The sequence below is a fragment of the Gadus macrocephalus genome, chromosome 22 (assembly GCF_031168955.1).
Source record: "Gadus macrocephalus chromosome 22, ASM3116895v1".
Lineage (NCBI taxonomy): Eukaryota > Metazoa > Chordata > Actinopteri > Gadiformes > Gadidae > Gadus > Gadus macrocephalus.
In genome coordinates this window covers 4,150,408-4,169,751 of record NC_082403.1, presented here as the reverse complement: position 1 = coordinate 4,169,751, position 19,344 = coordinate 4,150,408, and the positions used below count along the sequence as shown (strand labels likewise).

General features: G+C 46.1%; 1 long non-coding RNA gene across 1 annotated transcript; it reads right to left on the bottom strand.

Moving 5' to 3' along the window:
- Positions 1-266: 266 nt before the first annotated feature.
- LOC132451255 (uncharacterized) lies at positions 267-4,613 on the bottom strand. The gene is made up of 4 exons (XR_009524016.1): positions 4,456-4,613; positions 1,113-1,220; positions 505-605; positions 267-402 (listed from the first exon to the last, which is right to left on the bottom strand). It is a non-coding gene; the product is annotated as an uncharacterized LOC132451255 (long non-coding RNA).
- Positions 4,614-19,344: the final 14,731 nt, after the last annotated feature.

Genomic DNA, 19,344 nt, shown 5'->3' with positions numbered 1-19,344 from the left:
CGGCGGTTGAACTCTGAATGTTTTAACTGAGCACACCTGCGTAAACACTCCCAACGCTAACAGTTTTACATCACGTTCTGTGTGAAGGTTAGTAGCACACACACACACACACACACACACACACACACACACACACACACACACACACACACACACACACACACACACACACACACACACACACACACACACACACACACACACACACACACACACACACACACACGACTTGTTTATATGCGCCCCAGACAGACACGCAGATACACATCCGAGCTTAACTCCTGTCTCGAGGCTATTATGGGACGTCAAATGTAGACGACTTACATCGGCGGGCTTCTGTGATCCGGAGGCGGTGGCCAGGAGCTGTCGCTGGCAGGAGAACGCCTGCTTCATCATGTCCGCCTGGTGACGGCAAACACAAGACGGGCCCCGCTTAGCAAACGGCAGGTGGCCCAAAGCGAGGAAACCGCTCGGTGAGAAAGGTTTTTTTTTTGATTGGCTCACGTGTTTCAGGACGTCCCCCCCGATCTCCTTGCTGAGGGCCATGTACTGGGCCACGGGCCCGCCGAGGATGTCATCGTAGGCCCCCACGTACGCCGACATGGCTGGGGGAGGGTGTCGCCGCGGGGAACGGGGAGTAAACAAACCACAAACAGGAAGTCAGAGAGAGAGATGGAGAGACGCAGGCGACGACACGCAGTAACACCCGCCAGCCCTGTTCCTTCTGACCCCGCCCCCGAGACTAGGTGTTAGCCTGGGTCACATGACCCTCAGGGTCGGAGAACCGAGATTACGTTAATGTGAACGGCCCCCCTGTTCTCTATTTAACGTTAAAGCTTCCTCAAACGGAAATACCCTCATCGGTTTATCAGACTGCCCCAACTTCAGCGCAACAAAGTAGTTCCTCATTAGACAACATGGAAACCAATCCATTAATGCTCACTTTGGAGTCGTTTAGCATTTAGCAGATGGCTTGCATCCAATGCAAAGCGCACTGAGGTTTAAAGTCATGTCATAAATGAGCCGGTGGGGGTTAGACTAATGTGTACGGCCTTAGAGCTTTGTCAACAGAACAGACAGCGCTACGACGCCGCACTCGGGCTGCAGTTCACCTCCTCCTCCAGCGGGGGGCGACGGACCCCCGGCGCTCCCCGACGCCGCCTCCAGGCGACCCACTGCGACCTCCAACCGCTGCACCAGACTCGCCAGCTCTGCCATACCTGTGACAAGGGGGTGGGGGGGGGGGGGGGGGAGACAAGAGCATTAGGAGACCCGCTCGGCCAATGAGAGAGCTGGGATATGCAGACGGCGCTGTTCGGGCTAGAGAAGCACGATGACCGAAACGGATCCGTCAGTCATTCTGTTTAGAAGATGCTTTTTATCTCGAGCGGCTCGCATCGATCGTGGAGGCATCCGTGTCGCCAAGGAGACGGCCCGATAGGCAGGTCGTTTTACTCTGCAACAATTGGCCAATTTTGCAGCGGAAGATAGTGTATATCGCCGCATTCAGCATTTCAGGACGGGTGTTTTTCTGAGATTACATTTTGAGCGTACCACCGCAATCGCTGCATGATGGCACGTTGCTCCAAAGTTAATAAAAGATATTTGACGATTACAACTGGATTCATGTGCCCACGAGCAACTAATAGGCGATTCATGCATTTTTCTTTTGGCAGTCGTTCATCAATGACACATGAACAGCTTTCCTTTCAAAAAAATAAACCATTTAAGCTTTTGGTCTACAGCTAAAACACACATCTAGGAAACCGGATACCAAGCAAATATTAGGTGCATTATGAAACGATCGGACAGACTCAAGGCCTCAACGAGTTAAAAGGACCAATCTCAGACCAGGTTGAACCGTGGCTCTCCTAATGAAGGCAGGGATGAGAGACCGAGAGGGTGGAATGTGATCAGAGGTTCATGCAGAAACAGGCTGTGCTCGTAAATGGTATGTAGGTTACAAAACACACGACTTCTCCAACACAAGTGATGACTTGCTGGGGCTACGGCCTTCCAGGCAGTTATTCTAACAATGCCTGCTGAAAACCCATCAAGTTATGTGGATGGGGCAACATCATGCAACAAAGAACAAGACATCATCGATTAGTGTCGATCGATGTGATTGGGTTTGTAGTCTTCAGAATCGTGTATTTAGATCCGAAGGTAGCATCAAATATACCAACATCTATAAACTAATTCTCTATAAAAGTTTTAGATAGAAGCAGTTTATACCTCCCTTTATATAGCAGCAGTTTTAAAAACTGCTGCTATATAAAGCAATACAACTAACTGACTAGACAATTACAATTAGTAATTAATTATTTAGCAGACGCTATTATCCAAAGCGACTTACATCGTTTAATACACACATTGACACACCGACGGCAGAGTCAACCATGCAAGGCGGAACTGGGGATCGAACCAGAAACCTTTCGGTTACAAGACAACCGCTCTAGCTCCTGAGCTAAGACATGTTCATTGAAACATTATCCCTTTGTGTCACAGAGAGAGACAGGGAGGGAGAGGGCAGATATTGCGTAACACCGGTGTAACCAACATGACGCTTACGTCCTTTGTTTGACCAAGACCGCCCCTAATCCCAGGTGTTTCCACCTGGCTCCAAGAGCGCTCCCAGATGTTTCCAAATGCCACAGAGACCGGCCCTGGTCCCAGGTGTTTCAGCCTGGGACCAGGGGAGAAGACCTTTGTACCTGAAGTCACTCCCAGCCAGGGGAAACACCTGGGACCAGGGGTGGGCCCTGGTGACTTCAGGTAAAGGTATTCTCTCTTTGAGATAGGCTCATTATCTCCTGGCCATTGTCTTCAACCGAGTGCTTAATCTGACCTTTTCCACCTCGACCCTCAACCTGGTCCAACCACATTCTGGTATCATCATCTACCCACTAAACATCGAGGTGATTTAGAGGGGTGCTCTCGAAACCAACAACAATGACAAGTCTGTCTAGAAGAGTCTAATCAATAGATTGCACATGAGTCATTTGCATCCCACTCAAGCCAGAAAATCGAAGTCAATCACCTTGAAACTAAGAAAATAGCATTCTAGATTAAAAAAAAAATCCATCTTGTGCTTATAATATATAATAAAATCTTGGGTTGGAGGGAGAGGCAATGACTGTAGTAATTTAAAAAAAAAAGTAGGGCAACAGGAAGTAGGTACCCAAGTCCACTTCCTGGATGACCACACACACCTATGAGGAATAGGTGTGTGTGTGTGTGTGTGTGTGTGTGTGTGTGTGTGTGTGTGTGTGTGTGTGTGTGTGTGTGTGTGTGTGTGTGTGTGTGTGTGTGTGTGTGTGGGGGGGGGGGGGGGGGCATGACTCAGCCGGACCCGAGGAATAGGCACGTAGGCAAAACGGATACTAGCAAACAGGTAGCCTACCCATCCAAAGCCCTCAACTCTGTAGCCCTACCTAGAAAAAACAAGTAGGCCTTTCCCAGAAAGAGCCAAATAATCCCCTGATAAATCCCTAAAGTATCATTGAATCCCTAACAGTGACAGAATAGTTGTCTTTCTCGGTTTCTAATCAGCCTCATCGTCGTTTATGCGTCAGTGTATTTCAGCACAGTCATGCATCAATCACGCCTAAATCTGACCTAGCTGACTGCCGACGATGCACGTCTGCGGCGGTTCAAGTCCCCAGGTACGACCCCATTTGTTTGCATACCCCACACTTTTCCGGGGTATGCATGTAAATACAGCGTCCTCATCACATGAGAAACACTGAGCTGGTGTCGCATGTGTGTGTTCATGCCACGGCTCTCTGCCTGTTCTGGATCAACAACCGGAGCCAGACAGCCGCAGTCCGCGCAGCTCCCGGGTCTGTTATGAGAACCGGGTCAGCTCAGGCAGAAGTAGGCCAAACCAACCCCGGCAGTAGCGCTGCGTCTCAGCCTCCTCACGGCCCCACGGTGCACCCGAGTCTGGAGGGTAATGCGACTCAGTACAGCTACTGTACAAGATAAAGCCAAGCACCCAGACTGAAGGAACAACAGTTAGGCTGGATGTATTGACATATGTAATGTGGCACTGTGGGTGCCACATTACACATCGACGACCCGCACCGACTGCTGTTTCGGCATTTCCTGGATTTTTTTTCTTGCCCCAGTGTTAGCAAAAATGTTGCACTGCTGTGCAGAAAAAAATGAAAGTTTCCACGTTTTGCATACTTCGACCCCGTGATAAGTTACGGTACGCGGGGGGGGGGAAACAGCATGGAGGCGTAGACATGCTAGTGGCAGGCTGGGCTAGTGAGCGGTACACCGAGCTGGAATAAATAATGTCTGGATGATTCAGTGCAGAGCGAAGGGGAGCGGCGGTGGAGCATTGTTAGCTTTCTGGACGCTTTGGTCACACACACTCATACATACATAAACACACACACATTAATGCATGTCACTAACCGTGTCGGAGGGGAACGGGAGCTTCCTTACCTGCTAGATTAATCAAGCAGTGATTTTGATCCTTAATCGCAGTCAATCGGTGTGGAAGTGATCCGAGTCAGGGCAGGCTTGGGCTTTCTTCCTGTATCGCTCGAGCTCCCGGCTGTCACCGCGCGACGTTTCCGCCCTTGTTCGCGCGAGCTATTCCTCTTCCATATATGGAGCGAAGAGTCAGAGAGCAGCAGAATGTCCAAAAGAAAAAAGGAACGGAAGTTATTTTTTTTCCGTCTTCCTGCATTCGTGTGTCACAAAGATAATAGTATTGTTTACGTTTTAATATTTAATCTTTTACGTGGCGGCTGAATGTTTGTGTTTGTGTCATCCAAACGAGGTGTTGTTCTCGCCATCGTTCGTTGATGGTAATGAACTTGAATGTATCTTCACACACTTTTGGTTCATTATCTGCAAAATACCTTGTGGGCAAAGCAGGATATAATTAACATAATCTTTAATCAGTTGGACTAATTGACAAGGAGTGTTACAAAAGAAGACAGTTGGGAACCAAATTCCTAAACCACAAACTGCAGACAATATCACTTCTGAGCAGGTGCGGCACAGACATTTGGGGGGGCAGGGGCTCAAGTAAAAAAAGGGGGCCCCCTTCAAAGCCCTCTGGCAAACTCTGGGTGTTACTCGGGTCACATGCTGCATCCCAGGCACGTTGGGTCTTGGCCCAAAAAGTTCACAGTTGAAATTTTCTGTAACTCAGAGAAAACGTATTTGCATGTATTTATTTATTTGATCCAGAGCATCGCATGCAAGACGGGAACGGCTAGGGCCAATGAGTGCACGGCCTTGCATCCGAGCGAAATAATCATGATTTGAATGGATCATCTGGTTATTTGAATAGATAACCCCTTGATTTGAGAACAGGTTACATCAGGGCTGTACGTCATCAATAATCCATTTGATCACAATGACCTTGAAAGAAGCAGAACTTTTTTTTCTAAATTTGCTTTCGCAAATGCAAACATGTGGTTTAACATGCTCTTCTTGCAGGTGCAGGTGTCGTGCAAACCTACCCTATTCGTGTAAATTGCATATTTAAAGATCCCATGGGATAGTTGTAGTCCCTTGTTGGAGCAAAAATGAAAAACGACTCTCTCTACCCCCCTCTCTTTCTCCCACTTTCTCCCCCCCCCTCTCTCTCTCCCACTTTCTCCCCCCCTCTCTCTCTCTCTCTCTCTCTCTCTCTCTCTCTCTCTCTCTCTCTCTCTCTCTCTCTCTCTCTCTCTCTCTCTCTCTCTCTCTCTCTCTCTCTCTCTCTCTCTCTCTCTCTCTCTCTCTCTCTCTCTCTGGTGGGGGTCTGTGCACGGTACCTATTCAACAGGCAGGTGCGCCGGCAGCCAGGGGGCGCCAATTCCCCACATAGTGTTATGATACATCATAGAAAACCGCTTTGCGGCGCAGATTTTCTTTTTTTTAACTGCTCGTGGCGCCCCCCATGTGTCACGAAATAACGGCGCCCCGGGCGGCTGCCTGGTTCGCCCGTGCCCAGAACCGCCCCTGCCAACACTCTGAAACATCCATTTAAGGAGACATATTATGAAAACAACACTTTTCCTGGGATTTGGGGTGTTGTTTTGGGTCTCTCCCATATGCATACAAACTTTGAAAAAAGTCTGTACATGATTTTTTGAGTGAGATATGCATCTCTGAAAGTACCCCGCCAACAGTTACCAAACGAGCGAGTTAGTTTTGGCGCCCCCTCCTACGTAGGAAGGGGGCAGCATAGCTGAGCATATAATTTAAATCCACAAACAACATATGTCTAACTCATTCATATATTTTCATTTTTTTTTTTCATTCATATTTTCAATCTCATAGGTCCCATGGGATCTCCTGGAAGGGGCGTGACTTCACCACTCTGGAATCATTTGATTGTATTATGATAGGGTTGCATTGCGACGTGGCGTTTGATTGGTCAATTTCGGCTGCACATGTATTTTTGGAATTGATATTGCTGCAATAAATGTTGTTGTTGTTGACTTCTAACATGTCTCTGTCTTTGCTGTTTACATCTAACAGTAAGCTAGGAGTAATATATCGGCGGTAACCACTGTTTTTGGGGTATTGCAAGGGGGGGGGGGGAAGGATGTCCAGCTGGAGTCACCAGCTGGATATTCAGTGGTATTGGATGTGTTTTAATAAAACACATCCAATACCACCAAAACCATTAAAACGAAACACATCCAATACCACTGAATGTCCAGCTGGTGACTCCAATTAGGCTAATTTAGCGATGCTCTTGGCACTCTACGAGTAGGCCTACCCCTGAAGCCCTCGTTAGCTACGAGTGTTTTCACGACGTTCGGTACGCAACAATGCTTTCGGGGAAACGGTGTGGAAACGGTCTGATGCACGCACGGCGCACTACCCGAACCACTTAGGCTAACGATGCTTTCGGGAAACTGGGCCCAGGAGGACACAGATTCCCAGAGTCTCCAGCTCAGGGCCAGTCTAGTTTAGATAGGCTACTCAATGCTCCTCTTGGATTGATCGAATTGCAGATACCGTTTAAGTTAGCTATAAATGCATCATGTATCACAATGATTTATATTCCTTATTTCTTACCAAAACCATGCCACTCATAACAATTATTTAATCCATACCCAATTAATTAATTCATTAATTATGCGTAGGCCTGGACATGCATATAATATGGAATCGAGCAGGCACGGAGCATGGGGGTGGCTTTCGTGAATGAAGCCCCGAATCTCACTTCAAAAGCCCCGGATCTTTTTTAAGGTTTTAAATTGTCATTGCCATCTAGTGGAAAGGACATGCCACAGCATGGATAATGCTTCGCTACAAAATCATGGGCCAATTGTTGGCTAAGCACAGTGGGCATACCACTTAAAATATATAAAAAATAAATAAAACCAACAAACTAATAAACAATCCATCTCTGCAATCCCACTTTGAATCTACTGAAAGTTAGCATCTTAGAAATTCAAAATCCTCTTACATCATCAATAGCACATGCAGGTAACGCCTCCATCACCCACACATGGTGCTGGAGGAGTGGGGGCGTGGCTTCCATCACCCACACATGGTGCTGGAGGAGTGGGGGTGTGGCCTCCATCTCCCCGACATGGTGCTGAAGCAGTGGGGGCGTGGCCTCCATCACCCAAACACAGTGCTGGAGGAGTGGGGGCGTGGCCTCCATCACCCCGACATGGTGCTGGAGGAGTGGTGGCGTGGCCTCCATCTCCCCAACATGGTGCTGGAGGAGTGGGGGCGTGGCCTCCATCACCCCGACATGGTGCTGGAGGAGTGGGGGCGTGGCCTCCATCTCCCCAACATGGTGCTGGAGGAGTGGGGGCGTGGCCTCCATCTCCCCAACACGGTGCTGGAGGAGTGGGGGCGTGGCCTTCATCACCCGGACATGGGGCTGGAGGAGTGGGGGCGTGGCCGATGGACCTATTAAAGATTCTTTAATAGGTATTCTTTAATAGGTAGTCCGGGAGCCAAAGTCTCAAAAGCTCAATAAAATGGGTTGAACCTTGCGGTTACTATGTTTGTTTGTTTTGATCTGTCAGTCGAACGGAAGTGACGATTCTGTCGACAATCAACCGACGGTGTGTGCAGCTCCAACTTTTCGCCACCCTTTCAGACCGCTTAGTACCCCCAACAGATAGGTATCGGAAAAATAGTTCGGGGTAATCGCGCTTCAGTGAGCTTATTTTTGGACCCCGCCCACTTTTGGCAGTGGAAACGCGAACTGTACCGCACCGTTGATTACTGGATGTTTACCATTTCAGCAAGATAATAGATTCGATTTAACGATGATAGTGGGGGTCCCGGGTGATTGACGAGACAATCAAATATTTGATTAATCTGGCATGACACAGAAAGTACAAAGACAGCATGCATTTATAATTTCACTGATATTGGATCGTATTATCGTACACTCGCTCACTACGCCTCTTCCCTCTTCACCACTCACAGTCAGTGAACGAACAGTGAGTCAGCGACTAGTGAGTCTGGGAGGAGTCGAGTCTGAGGACGAACGAACGAGAGAGAAGAATCAGTTTGGTTTGTTGTTGTTAAAACATTGTTCATTTAAACTGATTCGGTCGCGAACATCGCTAACAAGCATATCTCGTGACCCCTTTGACTTACAGTCATGAAACTTTGCATATCCTCATGGTGAACAAATCTGCCTCAAGAACGATCTTTCACCATTTTGAATTTTATGAAACATTACATTCCCTAAGGTTATTTGACTTGGACAAAAATCCTTGAAAGCCTGCATTGCACTTTAGTTCATAAAGCAAGATCATACTTATGCCATGCCACAGGAGAAGGAAACCCTCGTAGCCAATAAAGCAAAAAAGGGAATTAAAAAGGCAACGGGACTGGCAGATTCAAAAAAACATGGTGTAATGATATGCGACTGACATCTTAGCGGGCAAGTATTCAACTAACTTTATTAAACATTTCGTTACGTCACAGTCTCCAGCTACGGTGGCCTCTTAGGAACATAATAGTGTCTCGCGGGATATCCTTACATCTCCCTTATACAGTAAACAAAAACAGATTCACTGTGCACTCTTTAAACAAAGTAAATAAATAATAATTTGGTGCCAGAGGTTGCCAGTACTTAGCACACCGTAGGAGGACGGTCTTTACCACCGCCTCATAACAAACAGACTGTGTCACGATTACTTTAGCCTAACCTAAGCATAAGAACATGACTCAACAATAAAGCTACACATTACCTGGTATTAACTAAGGCTCAACAAGTTACCTGATGTTAACTCTTTTAACTGATCATTTCCTTTAACACAATAAACGTATTACAGCTCAACTGTGTAATAATGAGCTTACAGCCTTCTGCTATGGATCAAGTCTGCCAGGGGCTTTTCTAATGCGCTCTGACCGTCTCTCTGGAGCTGCCTCTGGCTCCGTCATGACAGGTGCATTCTCCTCTAAAACCACTGGCTGATTGTCTGTTACTGTTCCCTGCTGTGCATGTTTGTCCCTGTGCTCCTCTATTGAAATAACTGCATTGCTGACCTGTGCTTTGAGTAGCTGCAACCTGTTTCGTCTGACCACAGCCCCGGTGTCCGTCTGGACTGCGTAGTACCTCGGAGCCACTTCATTTAGGGCTGTTCCAGCGCGTTGCCAGTTCTGTCTTTCTGTGTTGAAAACCCGCCTGCAGAGGTTGCATTGCTTTTGCTGTGCGATCGAAGTATCTCTTTTGTTTTTTCTGTAGTTTTTTCATGGCCTCCAGCACAGGTAAGGAGACTTGTTTCTTCACTGTTGGGATCTGTGTCTGTAGTCGTCTGCCCATGAGCAGTTCAGCCGGAGACTTCCCGCACGCCAGAGGTGCTGCTCTATAAGCGAGCAGAGCTAAAAAAGGATCCTCACCATTCTCTGTTGCCTTTGTCAGAAGACTTTTCACTATTTGAACACCCTTTTCAGCCTTGCCATTTGCCTGTGGGAAGTGTGGGCTTACTGTGACGTGTTCAAATCCATACTCTCTGGCAAACTGCTTGAACTCCTGACTGGCATACTGAGGTCCATTGTCCGAGATGACAGTTCCTGGAATGCCATGTCGCGCAAAGCTGGACTTCATATGCTTAACTACTCCCGTTGCTGTTGTGCTCGTGACCAGAGCCATTTCATGATAGTTGGAGTAGTAGTCGATCATCAGTAGATACACTCTCCCTCTGAAGTGGAAAAGGTTTGTCCCAATTTTTTCCCAGGGATGCTCCGCCCTCATGTCTGTGAGCAGCGGTTCTCTTTGCTGTCTGTTATGGTAAGTAAGGCAAGTGGCACAGTCATTGATCATCTCTGCTATGTCACGATTCATGCCTGGCCAGTAAACAGTCTGTCTGGCTAGTCTCCTTGTTTTCTTTATGCCCAAGGGGCCTTTATGCAGTATTTGGAGGACCTTCTTCCGCAGCTTTGTTGGGATGACTATTTGATCACCTTTCAGCAGCAGGCCACCAGCTACCGCCAATACATCCTGGAATGAGTAGTACTGCTGGCACGCTTGCTTTGGCCACTCATTTCGCATGTGCCATATCACTTTCTGGAGCTGGCGGTCAACTGCAGTCTCCATTAGTATTTTTTCTTTCAGGGTAGAGCTCACAGGTAGAGCCTCCACCACAGCATCCACGTGGCCTCGTATGGCTTCATATTCCTCTGTGCCGTCTGTGTTCAGTCCTTGTGCTGGATTGGCCCTTGACAGAGCAGCAGCCACTACCAGGTATTTTCCCGGCTTGTATGACAGTTCATAGGTATACTTCTGTAGACGCATCATCATACGCTGGATGCGTGGTGTCATCTCATTCAAGTGCTTTTTGCTGATAGTTATGAGTGGCTTGTGATCGGTCTCAAGTTCAATGTGTGGCAAGCCAAAGACATAAGAGTGGAACTTGTCACAGCCAAAGACGATCCCCAGACACTTTCTATTTGTGCATATCTTTGTTCTGTTTCTGTCATGGATCGTGCAGCATAAGCCACTGGTTTCCAATCTCCATCATGATCCTGCAGCAAGAAGGCCCCCAGTCCATCTTTTGAGGCATCCGTGGAGATTCGTGTCTTCTTACTCGGATCAAAAAACACCAACACTGGCTCTGTGCTTAAAGTGTCCTTGATTTCTTTCCACTCTTTGTCATGTGTTTGGTGCCAGGACCACTCTGCGTTCGACTGTAGGAGCTGGCGGAGAGCAACAGTCTTTTCGGACAGATTAGGCACGAATCTTCCCATGCAGTTGACCATCCCTAATGCTCTTTGTCCCGCCTTCGTGTCCGTTGGCTGGGGCATGTCCATCACTGCTTTGATTTTGTTCATGTCCGGCTGTACTCCTGCCGGTGTCAGTCGATCCCCAAGAAACGTGACTTCTTGTGTGCTGAACTGACATTTTTTCCTTGTTCAATCTGAGCCCGTACTTGTGGACTCTCTGAAGCGCACTGTGCACTCTGCTGTTGAGCTGTCCTGGGGTCTCCGCCCATATTATGACATCATCAATATAAACCCTGACCCCCTCCAGTCCTTCAAACACATTCTCCATTTCACAGTGAAAAATTTCTGGTGCTGAGGAAATACCAAAGGGGAGTCTCTGATAACTGTAGCGCCCAAAGGGCGTGTTGAAGGTGCATAGGTCTGTACTTGCAATGTCAATTTGCAACTGCCAAAATCCATGTGACGCGTCGAGCTTTGTGAACCACTGTGCCCCAGCCATCTCACTCAGGATCTCTTCCCTCTTGGGAAATTGATGTTGTCTTTTGGGTCCATGCATATTCTGAGAGCACCATGAGGCTTTCTTACGCAGACCATTGAGTTCACCCACTCCGTGGCTCCCTTGGTGGGTTTAATGACATTTAGTGACACCATTCTGTCCAGTTCTTTGCGAAGATCTTGTCTCAGTGGAACCGGAATTTGACGTGGAGCATGCAACCACAGGTCTAGCATTATCCTTTAGTTTAATGCTGTATGTGAATGGCAGCACCCCTATGCCATCAAAAATGTTTGGATACTGCGCTTCCCAGCTTTCTGCTTGTGATGGAGTGACTCTTGTATTTTTCAGCTGCGGTTACTGTACTTTTCTCTCTGTCTTGGCAATGTTTAGAACACGCTTAACAAGTCCCATTTCCTCACAAGCTTGATCTCCCAGTAGGGAGTCCTTCCCTTTTGGCACTATCACAAACGGTAGATTTCTCTTGATGTGCTTATTCTGGACTTGTAACCTGCAGACACCCTGTGTTTCAATCCTTTGTTGTAAGCTCTTAATCCCACTTTTGGGTGTTTTTTATGACCGGCTTGTGGTGCAGAGCTTTGAAGTCTTTCAATGTGATAAGATTTGCCATAGCTCCTGTGTCAAGTTTCATGTGAATCTCAGTGCCATTCACTGGAAGTGGCACAATCCACTTGTCTGCATTTATTTTTTTTATGCCATTTATGCCTTCACTCTCTTCCATCATATTAATTTGTTTATTTTCACTAGCGGATAGGCACACTTTTGCAAAATGATTTTTTCCCCTGCACTTCAAGCAAACTTTCCCATATGCGGGGCATTGCCTGAAGCGATGTTTCCCACCGCAGCGCCTACAGTTCATGACGTAGTCTGATCCTGCTTCACGTGCATTACTCGAACGTTCCCCCTCTGAGCGAGGTGCGCGAGCTCTGACCACCCCGTCTACACCCACTGGTGCTTCAGTAGCAACCAATGGCTTCTCAAAAATCTTCATCTGCTTCTCAGTCCGTTCGCTAGCTCTGCACATTCTGATTGCATCTTCTAATGTCAGACTGTCCTCCCGTAGCAGGCGCTCCCGCACCTTTTTATTGTGTATTCCAAAGACTATCTGATCGCGTAGCATGGAGGACTGCATGTCGCCATAGTTACAGGATTTCACTTTCAGCCTTAGCTCAGTCACATACAAGTCAAACGATTCATCTTGCTGCTGTACGCGGCAACGAAAAACATGTCTCTTGTATACTTCATTCTTCTTCGGACTACAGTATGCATCAAACTGTTCCAGAACATTGCTCAGTTTCTTTTCATCTCCATCTGTAAACTCAAACGCATTGAATATCTCAATCACTTGTGTCTCTGCTATCCTAAGTAACAATGCTACTTTCCTCTCACCGCTCTCGTCGTTGGCGCCAGTTGCAGTCAAATAAAATTGAAACGCCTGTTTAAACAGTTTCCAAGCATAATCAATATTTCCCGTGAGCTTCAATGGTTCTGGTGGTTTTATGACATCCATTCCGTCTTTCTCACACAGACATTAACTATTTAATACTTTTACTCCTGGTACCATGTAATGATGTGCGACTGACATCTTAGCGGGTAAGTATTCAACTAACTTTATTCAACATTTCGTTACGTCAGTCTCCAGCTACGTTGGCCTCTTAGAAACATAAGTGTCTCGCGGGATATCCTTACACATGGGAAACATCGTAGTGGCTTTTTCCCAGGTTTAAAGAGCTAACGAAGGACAACGATTTACAAAGGAACGCTGAAGTTGCCTGCTTTCTGCTCGACAGGTAAGTCAATGTTACTGTTTAAATAACACACTTTTCTTATTACATAGGCAGCATAACCGTGGAAGACATATAGTCAAAAGCCGTGATGGATAACAGCATAGGCTATGTTTGATTGAATAAGGGTTGCATTTAATGCCTACTATCTCCCACCAATCCACTGCCTTTCTGTCCTCTCCCTCTCCATACCGTTTAATCACCTAATGATGCTGATCTCTGACAATGCACGCACAAAAAACGAAAAATAAACAAATAACGAATGTATTTATAAGAAAAGGTTTAAGAAAAAGGCTAATTATTGAAGTATTTGAATTGTTTTATTATGTTGGCCGGCGCGAAGTAGAATAAACAGAGTAATCACCGAGAGGCCGGGAATAACGTTAGCTCAGCTGTAGGTAACTCGTCGTTTCTACAGCAACCACACAACGCTGGATCTGATCACTAGTTTAATAACGTAGTTTCTACATTCGTATCAAGTCAGCTTTAATGACTATCGATCAAACATGCACTGCTTGGTTTATTTTTACTATGGACCTCATGTTGGAAATGTATGCGATAGAAAACATACAAGCGGCGTATTGATCTACTGTGCTCAGTCAGCAGCAAGTAGAACCGACAAGTCAGCGGGCAATATGCCGGATTAATGCACCCCTCCCAGCCAATCAGAATCGAGCATTCTTAAATGAAGTAGAATAATACTAATTAATTACTACTAATTATTTAATTAGCTATTAAATAGTTCACTCGTTGTAGAGCAATATTTGAAGTTGTTTAAACTACAGACCTCATCAACCGAAAGAGAACTCGATGAGGTAGTTTGGATGACATGTTGTCATAGCTTCTTGCCACATACCGCCTACCTTAGTTGCAACCAGGTAGCAACGTTTGAATTCAATATATCATTTTACCACTAGATGGGAGTAATACCGTTCCCTTTGAGCATATTTGATAATATGAGTAGCAAAGACTTGTTAAATAGCCTGTGCAATGATGTCATTTTAGAACTTGTATGCCTGCGTGCACTAGGATACTAATTTTTGTGAGAATTCGCAGAATAAATGGTCAGTGAGTTGAGCACCTAGTGAGTTGACCCTGACCCTTTTCAGGGTCAGGGTCTTTATGGTCTGCGGCAGGGCTTTATATAAAACATTTTTGGGGGATTTTTTAATTATGTGCAATATTGCCAACTTTCTATTGACTTGTATTTACTTATTTTATTGATTTCTTTTATTTTTTGACTTTTACTGTTTGTCAATTTTGTTGTTTGCCAACTGTACTGTACTGTCTGTTGCTATATTGTTACCTGAATTTCCCCAAGGAGATGAATAAAGTATCTACTAACGTGCTTGCTTGGCTGTGACTGTCAGTTATACGTTTTAAGGTGTGGCAAGGAAATGGTTCCTATGGACTTTTGATGGTAGCTTCCAAAGATGTACCTTTACACAGGGTATTTGTATGAGTATGTTGCTGTTATCATAAAATAAACATGTATAAAACTACAACTGAAGTATAACTGTGTGTGTGTGTGTGTGCGTTTGTGTGTGCGTGCGTGCGTTTGTGTGGTTGCTGCCTCACAAAAAACGACATCTGTGTGTATACATGTTGTGTTGGTGTTGGTAGCTGTTACGTGTGTGATTGTTTTCCTGTGTCTCCCCTCTCGTTCTCTGTAGGTCTCACGCCATTGGCTGTTCCTCCACCATCGTCCAACCCCCTGTCCAATCTGGGAGCTGTCTGTTGGCATGTCAGAGTCATCAGGCCTTGATAACTTGCAGCTTTTGGTCTCCATTGAAAAACGCCATTGTCTGCCTGTGTGTTGGCTGTGTCATGTTGTTGCCTTTTGTTTTTGAGATGCCATAGGGGTTTAGGTGAATAGGTAAGATACCCTTGGGTTTACACTAGTGATGGGCAAATGAAGCTTTTATAAAGCATTGAACCAGTTGAGCCAATGTTTCGAAAATGGGTTCATTACTCGAAGCTTCAGTGACAGTGACATCTGCTGGCGAAGTTCGAGGCTGCAGTGGATTCAACGTATCCCTGCTTTGAAAACTATTTGACGCACAAACACACAAACCCAAATACTGAATAGCATGATCTTTTCACGAATAAAGATTGATCTAAATACAGATGTCTAAATTGTTCTTAAAGGGATATGCCTAGCCTTCTGTCCAGATAGGCTAACTGATGTAGGCTAGGATATAATTGAAACAGCATATAAAAACTTTCCCCCCAGGAATGGGATTCCAACCCGGATCCTCCACTCCACAGTCAGTGTGTTATCCCCGGCCTAGTCTACTCTAATCGATACCTTACGTTGTTCTATTACATACATACCGTACTATGCACAACTCCCGTAAACGATTGTAGCATCGATTGTTTTTTTTTTTCATTAAATAATTAGGCGGTGACCAGCTGGCTTCGGGCAAGGTTGGTTGGGTGTGCTTGAGTAACTCTAGGGGGTGATTATGTGGGATGGGGTTAGACACTCAAAGATTTTTTATTGAGGTAGGCTGCCTTATGGATTGAGTCGGTTTCTTTTTTTTTGCTCAAAGCTTCTCCACCGAGCCGCGGACCAGTCAAGTGATTCATTCAGGCAACGAACCAGTTGCTGCTTCGGACGTCACATGTCACATGATGCCACATGTCACGAGCAAGCTTCGAAGCAGTGCTTCTTGGGAGTTGTAGATCAGGGTTTGAAGCACGTATCGAAGCTTCAGTGTCACACTACCATCACTAGTTTACACTACCATCACGTAGATTTACTCTGTTATCACATCAGGTTAGAAGCGGGGCCACCCTCTGTATGTATAAGCTAGGTTGTATGTGTGCACTAGTTAGTTGTCACTTTATTTTGTTTTCTTTGATTTGGCTCCGCTTATAGTTCCCTATTCCCCTTGGCGGAACGCTCGCCAAATAAATACACTTACGTACCTAGTTTGCTGTTGTGCCCTGCTTTGTTGTTCTCCCAGTCAGTCTAACAGTAACATGTGTTATGGTTCCCCTACTCTCCCCTTAGACGTAGCAAGCTAACATCCTGGAGCCGTAACATATTTGGGGTAACATATAGGCAGTAGTTGTTTTTGTAGGGCTCGTTATGGAGGCTTTTGATTTGGTCTTTTTGGCTGATTTGATTTGGTCTTTTTGGCTGATCTATGGATCGAATTGACAGATGCCGGAAGGCTGATTTATATGCCATAGCGGCTCATTTTGAGTTTCCAGTTCAGGGGACCCTGATCAAAGCGAGACTTAAGGAGTGTGTCGTGGATATGCTGGTGGGCAAGGAGGTGCTTGGTGTGACAGTGGCTTCTCCTTGTAGTGATGCCAGTGCGGACATGCAGGCTGGGGCAGAGGCTAAGCCACCCGCTACCTTACCGCGCTTTAATCCGTTGTCACCTACTTTATCAATGTCGTCTCAGGACGCCCGTCTGAAAGTAAGGTTGGCCCGCTTGCAAATGGAGGCTGAGCGTGGAGAGAGGCAAGCTGAGCGTGAGCACCAACTGGAGATTCGACGGATTGAGGCAGAGAAGGAGGTGAAACTACGGAGGTTGGAATTGGAGGCTGCAAGTGCGGCACGTTCAACCCAAACCACCCTCTCCTCTCCACTAGCTAGCTCATTTGGCACATTGGATGTGACTAAACAAATGGCTTTGGTTCCGCAGTTCCGGGAATCGGAAATCGATTCTTATTTTGGTGTGTTTGAACGCATCGCAGTTTCTATGCAGTGGCCTAAAGAGGTGTGGCCCCTCTTGCTTCAGTGTAAACTATCTGGTAAAGCTCAAGAGGTGTTGGCGTCCATTTCGTTGGAGGACAGTCTAGATTACGAAATTGTTAAAACCACTGTTCTTCGTGCGTATGAGTTAGATGAGTTTGTACTGACCCACAAGCCCGCTCATGTGTTTGCTACCTCTCCCACCACTCAGTTTCGCAAGTCAGTTTCGCTTCCTTTACGCTTTAGGGAGGAACGGGAGTGTTTTTATTGTCATGAACTTGGCCATTTAATTGCTGACTGTCAGCTTCGTATGAGAAATCATCCACCGCCCGTTCAACAACCAAAGGGGGTTGGCTTGATGAGTACAGTTTCTTGCTGTGTTGCAGTTATGCCGAATGTATGCGTTTCTGACCTTCCTGACCCCAGCTACAAACCATTCATTTTGAGTGCTCTCGTGTCACTGACCGGTGATCCAAAGGACCAGCAAAAGGTTCAGATTTTCCGAGATACTGGGGCGGCCCAGTCGTTTATCCTCTCTGATGCAGTGCCATTGTCAAGTGATTCATTCTGTGGTTCCAGTGTTTTGGTTCAGGGCATAGAGATGGGGTTTGTGCCGGTCCCCTTGCACCTGGTACATTTAAAATGACCGAACTGACCGACGCGAACTGAATGAAGGAAAAGAATCATGCAATCCATCACTATTAATTACCCTTTGCGCCACTATCACAGAAACGCGAAATGTCTAATTAAAACATCAATCCTTTAATTATTGCAGTTTTTAAGGTGATAGTTTGCAAATTTGGATATGGTCTTTTTAAAGTTTAGGTCCAAGCAAACGGTAAAGCCTGTCTGCGTGGGCCCTATATGGGACCATATTCGAAGTGAGCCACTCACAATGGGGTTGTTTGTGAGGCACTGTTTACTGGGTTGTAATGGAGCACACACTGAAGAAGGTAAGGATACAGGGTGGCTGGTGTTGGGCAAAATAACCTGCTGAGCACATCACATGTACATTATAAATATAGCTAACTCCCACCCTAGCTTGAGGAGCACAACACATGGCAGTCACGTTACAATATAGTCAATTTTTAACACATAACACACACATGAGAACATGGTCAGGTGAAGGCCAGAACCAAGGCCCCATCTCTCCTCCCGGCAAATGGTAAACACTCAGACAATGCACCGTTTCATCCTCAGAACGGGAGGGCCACAAACAGGAGACTCTGTGAGGCTCTCCCCCGTCAGGAAGAACACAAGAAGATACACATGCATACACTAGGGCCTGGGAGGCAAGGTCAAGCAAAAACACACAGAACCATACACATCTCAAACGCACACACCTCATCGAGAGGAGGATACAGCATAAGAGTGTATCACACAGGAACTCATCACCTTCTTCTGCAGCAGACCTTCCACGGAGGCGAAGCTCTGGACGAACCATCAGCGCTGATTAGGGACTTAGACATATTCGATTTCTCACGCTTTATGACTCTGTATAACCGTTGCCACTTTACTTAATAAATCCAAGGTCCTCGTGCCGATAGACTTTATTACCTCTCCGTCTCATTTCATCTGGTCCAGTAACTAGACAGACCGTTTTTCCCAACACTGGAATGTTGTTCCATTTTTAATCTCCCTCAAAGGACGCAGACCCCTAGCCGCCTAATTATATTGTATCAAATTTTGGTAGTGCCTAATTTCTCCAGATATGCCTTCCTTATCCGTGGGATAGTCATATTCCAGGTAAAGGCAGATAACAACTTATCTAGTTCCTTAGAAAAGGATGTTGGAATGAAAGCAGTAACTATACTGAAGTGGTGACTCACGGTAAGAATCAATCATGAACATATTTATCTCTCTGCAGATATGATAGTTAGGGCAGCAGATATATATGATGCCATTAACACGTTGGATAACAACAAAGCCTGCGGTATGGACTGCATTACATCTAAAATATGCCAGCCATAAGCTCTTCCCTTTGCTTTCCATGCGCTTTAATGGTTGTCTGGTTCATGGTGCCCTGCCAAATGCTATTATGTCTGTTATGTTAATGCCTCTGCATAAAGACAAGGCTGGTAAGCTCAACAGTATTGACCAGTATCGACCTGTTGCATTAGCCAGTATCTTGTCTAAAGTACTGGAGAAAATCCTTTTAACAAAGCTAGAAAATT